We start from the raw sequence: 8,348 nt of genomic DNA on the forward strand, positions 1-8,348 counted from the left end.
AAAGGCAAAGACCCATAGTGTATCGTAAGATGGTTGAGGTTTGATTATTTCGATGGAAACATAGAATTAGCTTTTAAGTGCAGTTAAGTCCGAGCGGGAAGCAGGTGCAGATTGAGTGCCTTAGAGTCCTGTTTGGACGGCTGAAGATAAGCCCAGGTTGGGATCGAAAAATACAGCCTGCGTATCCTCGTGTTTTCAAAAAAGTGGGTTATTATTTTCATTGATTTGTGCGCTCTTGTTCTTCATTCGCGCGCGCACACACACACACACACACACACACACACACACACACACACATTATATATATATATTTCTGGAAATATAATAATATTTCCAGGGGATTAAGAGTGCCGACACGAGACTTGCAAGTCAGAGTCTGGATACTTCTTGCGGCGTCACAGCTGCTACGCCAAACAATATATCAAAAGTTTGACTTTTGCTGGCAACTCGCGACTCTCTCAAAAATAGATTGACTCACTTTTGATCCAGACTAGAGAGTAATAGGAATCATTTCTTGTAATTATTTTGTCGCATTCAGTCTATATCAGCTATGTCCCATGAGACCATGGTTTCTAGCTTATTGAATTAGACGTTTTAAAGGCCTGAGGAATCATCGCATTGCGTTATAACCGACGCAAAGATTCACAAATACGCAGATGTACACGTTAAGCAAATATTCCCGGTGCTGGTCAGGGTTATAAAAAAATCGGCAGGTGTTGCGTGAACATAATTGGTTCACCTGGATTATCTCACCTGGATTATATTATCTATTCTCCCAACAAATATTGTAAATATTAATGAAATAATGAAGTGCTGAGTTGGCTCATATGCGAACATGCATATATATTGTGACGGTAAACGTTGATGGTCGTGCAGTCTGTAATGCCAGTCACAATATATTTAAAACATAAAAAGTTAAACTGCAAAAGGTGTATTCACAGTGTGATAAACTGTAAGATAAAACAGAGGGAAAACACTTAAAAATACTTTACTTTGATAAAAATATGAATTTAAACAAATTACAAAAAAAATATCCAGGCTTGGCTTTAATACAAAATATGCAAAATAAACAAGATGAATAATCAAATTTACGTTACGTTAAGGTGCAAAATAAAATATGGTGCGGAAACTATGAGCCAGTCTGACTAAATCTGCTACCACACCGAGATGTGTCAACAGGTCCACTCAGCAACAGCACTCAGGAGTAATCTGAATCTTGGAGAATTGTTGTTGTTAAAGATTCGCTACTTGGAACAAGCAGTTCCAAGTAGCACGGGCTATGGTCTTGGAGAGCTTGGTAGCCCTATTTATACAGAATATCGGCCGAGCAGATGGCGCTGATGTCTTCTTTAAACTATGAACGGGCAGTCTTGAACTGCTTGCTTTGGAGGGCGTGGCCTCCCAGTGACCCAGGTGCGAGGTGGGGTGACGGGTTCTGGTAAAGGGAGGAGACTGGCAGACTGTCTAGACGTCTAGCAGTAGTTGTTGTTGTTCTTGACTGCAGTTCTTTTATTATGTAGACGTGAATGAGTAGAATAGGCGATAAGGGAGCAGGCCGAGTCTCTTCCTAGAGATTTTACCGTGACAATATATATGAGTTTTCAGTTATATATATATATATATATATATATATATATATATATATATATATATATATATATATATATATATATACATATATATATATATATATATATATATATATATATATATATATATATATATATATATATATGGCGAAAACCTTATATTACTCTTACTAGTAAACCCGGAAACTGTTATGATTATTCTTATTATAATAACCTTTATTATTTTTATTTAAATATTTATTATGTATGGCTTTGGAACCTAACGATTAATCGTGGACTGAACACTGAGGTAGAGTTTGACGCCACGTCGACTCACAGAGTCCTCTGCTGACGCTTCAGCTCTGACCTCAAACGCCTCATTGCTCGACCTCATAAACAGTCGCTTAATGCTCGTTAAATCCAGACGCCAAACCACCTGTTTATCTCAAACGCTGGAAACTTTATAACACTCAAACGAGTCCAATCCGGAAGTGATGGACATACAGAGACTTCTCGTGCAGTGTTTCAATTCACACCTTCGTCGGTAGCTCTTGTCCTACCATCGCGGGGTTGACGAGACTGGTGAAGAGGGGAAAGTGACGTTATGCCGTGAATATGGAGATGCAACAGAGGAATTGCATCGATACAAGAGGGGAGTATGGTGATTAAAAGAGGGGAGAGGGAACGGTAAGAGAAGTGAAGGAAGCTGGAGAAAGAGTCTACCTATATGTCAGACGCTATATAGCTGCACTTCATACAGTTACAGCCCCCGCTCCTGTGCCAGGTAAGTCCACTACGGGCTCACCATAGCCCGTGCTACTTGGAACTTTGTGTTCCCAGTAGCTGAATCTAAAACAACAAGCTGTACTTAACAACGTACTGAAAACTTTCCTTTCCTTCATTCAACGAAAGTTTTCTTTCTTTCAACGAAAGTTTTCTTTCTTTCAACGAAAGTTTTCCCTTCTTTCAACGAAAGTTTTCTTTCTTTCAACAAAAATTTTCTTTCTTTCAACGAAAGTTTTCCCTTCTTTCAACGAAAGTTTTCTTTCTTTCAACAAAAATTTTCTTTCTTTCAACGAAAGTTTTCTTTCTTTCAACGAAAGTTTTCCCTTCTTGCAACGAAAGTTTTCTTTCTTTCAACAAAAATTTTCTTTCTTTCAACGAAAGTTTTCTCTCTTTCAACGAAAGTTTTCTTTCTTTCAGCGAAAGTTTTCTTTCTTCCAACGAAAGTTTTCTTTCTTATAGACAGACAACGATATAAAGAGAACAACCAGCATTAACACCAAAAGTCAAGGTCTAACCTATGCAAAATATATAAATTATTCCAGAATAACCCATTACACTGTTTGATTATTTTTTTACCATTCAAATTTTATACACATTTGCTTAACACGTGTTGTCGTGTTTGGACAATAGATTGCCAAGTTCATTATGTAAAATAATACATATGTATTGAAACTACGTATTTTGTATACAATTTTAACTAGCGTTGTAGTAGTATGAGTTAATGTGGGGTATAATAAAGGTAGGAAATATACTAAATATTGAAACATATATAATAATAAAGGTATAAATTTTATAATAAAACAGGAAGTCCAGATAAATAACCATTCAAGATATTCTGATTAATCAAATAAAATACTCTGAATTAACATCATACACATGGGTGCTTTCAGAGCTACCACAATACACCCGAGAGCTCTCAAAGCTACCACATTACACCCGAGAGCTCTCAAAGCTACCACAATACACCTGGGAACTCTCAAAGCTACCACAATACACCCGAGAGCTCTCAAAGCTACCACAATACACCTGGGAACTCTCAAAGCTACCACAATACACCTGGAAACTCTCAGTCCTACCACAATACTCTTGAGAGCCCTCAGAGCTACCACAATACACCTGGAAACTCTCAGTCCTACCACAATACACCCGAGAGCTCTCAGAGCTACCACAACTCACCTGGCAGCTCTCAAATCTGTCATCCCCGTATCTCCGATATTCCATCATACGACACGCCTCACTATGCAGAATACATTAACTGTTCCTGTAACAGAAGAAAGAACAGTAATACAAATGTTTTGTATTCGTGCTGACATTTATGCTGTATTGTCAGTCTTTACGTTAGCGACAATATCTAAATTATTGTCCTCTTGACGGCTGCTGTTTATTTTATCTGGGGCAACTTTACGCCGTGCTGTGAAAAAAGGCTTTTATCCGCGCAAAAAAAGGCTTTCATCTGTACGAAAAAAGGCTTTTGCCAGCTAAATTTCCGCATGAATAAATGCTGCCTTTCTTATTTAGTTGATAGCTGTTGTAATAGAGATGGAAATTGTTGCTTTAAAATAGAGGACGCGGCTGTGATAACAGAGAGGTAGAGGCTGTGATAACAGAAGGGATTATTATGATAACAGAGAGGTGGAGGTTGTGATAATGGATGCCGAAAGGTTGTGGATGGGGAAATAAAAGATGGGAAGAGAGGTTGTGATAATAACAAATACGTGGTATAGTTGTGGTCAAATATAAATAATAACTTCCTCGCCTGGCCTATAGTCCTTTTAAGTTTTCTTTAGTTTAATGCTAATAAAAAGTTTGACGTTTTTTGGTCAATTTACTTTGATAAATAATAGCAAATGCTATTTATATGCATCTTGACGAACAATAAAGTATTAAAGGTATCGTATCACGACTTTACTAAGAGTCGTTCCTGTCTTGTATAATTTTACTCATTATTGTAAATCATATTTGAAGCAGTAAGTAGAGGGAAAGATTCTAAGAGTATATACCTTGATCTTTAGCGTGTCGTCGATTCTTTATCTTTCTAAAAACGGATTTGGGAGGCGCATGGAATGGAAGGAGTTAACCATGCACCGTTGTTTCAAATCCATCCATTCGTCAACACAGATGGATTGAAAGCCGAGTGTTTGGAAACCTTTGCAAGTGGAGTGGTGCCCTAGAGCTCAGTCCTGGATCCTCATGACCAAACCACACACACCAGAAGATAAAGGAACGACGACGTTTCGGTCTGTCCTGGACCACTATCTAGTCAATTGTCCAGGTCCAGGACGGACCGAAACGTCGTCGTCTCCTCATCTTCTGGTGTGTGATCTGGTCTTCATATCTTCAGCCACATTATTGGGACCCATCGTCTGCTCCTGGAACCTCTGTTGTTTACATATGAAAATAAACGATTTAGGGGCAGGGCTGGAGAACAAAATAAGATATTTACCTGATTACACAAAATCAGGGAATAGAATAATTCCTTAAAAGGGCTCCAAGTCGGTAACGGTCGAATTTGACATAATTTTAAAAAAGGCGGTAGATTAGTAAATGCATTTTGCTACTGACAAAAAGTGATGTTCTGAACCTAGAGACTTTTATTAGTCTTGCCAGATATCAGCTGATAAAATAAGATTGTTAAATCTAAGTGTAAGCAAGACCTGGAAGTCGTGATTATTTAGGATCTTAAGGAACCGAAAAATACATTTTTATTTCCCTTGTCAGATCTATTTTAAGGTAAGCTGTTTGAGAGAGAAAGAAAAAAAAGAGACAGAGAGATACGTAGATAGAAAGCCGAGACACAGAGAGAGAGAGAGAGAGAGAGAGAGAGAGAGAGAGAGAGAGAGAGAGAGAGAGAGAGAGAGAGAGAGAGAGAGAGAGAGAGAGAGAGAGAGAGAGAGAGAGAGAGAGAGAGAGAGAGAGAGAGAGAGAGAGAGAGAGCAAGAGCAAGAGATAAGATAGCTTTATATATATCAATTTATATAAAGAGTCAGAGACTGAAAGAGACAGAGGAAACTTTACAGAGACACAGAAAGAGAAACGATAGAGAGAAAGAGACAGGAGACACACAGAAAATCGCAAGGAGACAGAGAGATTGAGAGAGAGAAAGTCAGTTAATCCAAAGTCTCTCCGTGACCAGAATTCTTGACGAGCTTGTGAAAACTTCCTCAAGAAGTGGCCAAGAAAAATCTGAAACTCCACTTGGGAAATCATTTTCATTTCCATTTATTTTGTTTAATATTTGACTGCAAAGCTCCTTTATAACTTAGTAAATCGAGAAATTATATTTAAGATTACGCTAAAGTAATCATCCCTTTGGTTTCAAGTCAATTTCTAAGTTAGGATAAATGCTGTCCCTATTTTATGATAGACTTAAGTTCACTCATTAAGTTCTAAGATGTGTTCCGTGTTATTGTTCTATACTGCCTGTGCCATCGTAGTAATTTTAGTAATATAATATTATTGCCTTTTTTTATTATTTCAGCCTTTTATTATTACTTTCTTTACTATTAGTCCCGTTTTTATTGCTATCACTTTTAATAATTCTGATACCAATAACATTTCCCGTCTCTTATCTCCTATTGAGAGGCAAATTTTCCTCTTTAATCTCCACCTGAGAGCTTAGTTTCCCTCTTTTATCTCTATATGAACTAAATTTGTCTTTCTAATCTCACCTGAGACAACTTAATTTTCCTCTTATCTCTACATGAGAGCTTAATCCCTTCGCATCAGAACTTAATTTCCCTCTCTTATCTCCACATGAGAGCTAAATTCTCCTCTTATCTCCCCCTAAAATCTTAGTTTCATCATCGTGTTAATTGCCCCTTCTGGTTCTCGTTGCATCTACACTTCTCTTTTACTTGATACGCTTCCCTTTTCTCAGCCATTTTGTTCCCAAACTCTCTTTTTTTTTACGTTTTAAAGAGCAGTTTCTTACGTGTTTGCATTTGAATCTAATCGACTTGGAACTAAAGTGGAGTTTCCAGCACAGAATGGCTGCTTTGACGGTAGTATCTTACACATAAACAATCACAATAACGTGATGCATCAAATGAACAAATCCACAAGGGCCGTGACGAGGGTTCGAACCTACGTCCTACGTCCGAACCGGATCCCAGACGCTGCCTTAATCGACTGAGCTACGACACGGTTAAAATCTTCACAGAGCGGTCACTCAGTGTTACTCTCAGTGATTCAATGTCACTTTGAGGGACCACAGATGGGTCACTCAAAGAAATTTAGGTTGAATGGTGATAGCATGCCACAATAACGCGGTTGAAAGTTCCGACACCCAACCCCACCCACCTGAAAATAAAGGAATTTACGGTTTCGGTCCTTCGTTGATAATGGTTTATGACGGATCGAAACGTCGTCATTTACTTTATTTTCAGATGTGGGGGGGGGGTTGGATGTCTTGATTGGGGTGAATATTTGCAAAAACATTTAGCAATCTTTCTTAATATTAATCTCTGTTTTATTAATTTATAAATTCGCAAAATGTTGCGCATGCTGCAAAATAAGTGAATAGAAGTTCCAAACTCCATAGCTTGCAATAGTGAATCAACGTAGCAGAGTGCTGTAATATGTAAGATCTGTCTCAGAGTTGCGTAATATCATCTGGATTTTCAAAAGTGTTTTATTCAAGCCTGCCTGAGGAAAATGATGGCAAGAGTTTACTGCTTCAGGTGAGTCTGTGTTTGTGGGTGTGTGTGTAGGTGTGTGAGGGTGTGTGTGGGAATGTATGGGTGTGTGTGTGGGTGTGTGTATGGGGGGGGGGGGGGGTGAGAGGGGTATGTGTGTTCATATACCTAATTTAGCTTCAGGGGATTGAGCCTCGTCTCCCTCCCAGTGGGCATGATATTGAACAAGTGGAGAGAGTTCGCGACTGAATCAGTGTTAATGACGTTAATTCGGTATTGTTCTTGGATATTGTGGCCGCGGGGTAGGTCCCACCTCTTAACGATCAATCAACTGTCGAACAGGTTCCTGAGCCAGTTGGGCTCTAACAATAACTCATGAATTATATTTGACTAAACTTTAGGTTATATACGTGTCCATGTTATTACAAGAAGAATAAGAAACTTATTTTGCCTTTTCTGTGTAATATGTACGAAAATTATTTATATTTTCTTTTCTAGAGGTTTAATTACACCCTGTCGAGCAATAGACATTACAAACGTAGGAGGTCTGTGACTCAGTCTATTCTCAGGTTATGTCTGTCAATGCCACGGCCAACACCGAAGAAACTTTTATCAATTTTAACTGTATTCCAAATCCGTATTTTCTAAAATCTAATTCAATATTGATATATATTAGAATTTTGTTTAACAAGCTGGCACGGGTTATAATAGTTTAGGTTCTGTTGGTAATTATTCGCATTTGTAGTACGTGCATGGAGCATATACAGAGGGGCGATTCGCACATCATAAGTTGCGCCAGGCTCCAATCCGTCCTCGACTCAAGTCCATTACATCCAGCGGTCGACCCCACAGACGCATTCATATATTTTAACATGCTGTTTAATCAAAACAGGAATTTTCTCAAATATAAATAATTATTATAATATATTAGCATATTGTGCATATATAGGCATACATTAGGTTAGGTGTTTAGCTTCTGTTGGCAATTATTTCTATTTTTAGTCTGTGGGTGAAGCATTTACAGCGTTGTGGTTCGAACAAAAGTCGTCAGCGAAACACTTGTTCCGGAAGTGTTCGGACGTCATCAGTTGTAAGTCGTGAGTAAACCGTTTTTCATTCATAAACAGTGAGTTTGGCGGGTGCATGGAATGGACTTTGCCCTCTGTTTATGAGCATGAACTGAATGGGGTATCGTGCAGCCCTTTCTCAGGTCTTAGCCCTTCTCCCAAGGTTCGTGAACAAAACTGTTGTAAAATATTACCTATTTATATCAGTAAATGTTACTTTGTAAAAGGGAATTGGGAATATTTTCATGTAGTGACTAACATCTGGTACAATATTACATCAGGGGTCGACCAGA

The sequence above is a fragment of the Procambarus clarkii genome, chromosome 6, assembly GCF_040958095.1.
Source record: "Procambarus clarkii isolate CNS0578487 chromosome 6, FALCON_Pclarkii_2.0, whole genome shotgun sequence".
Lineage (NCBI taxonomy): Eukaryota > Metazoa > Arthropoda > Malacostraca > Decapoda > Cambaridae > Procambarus > Procambarus clarkii.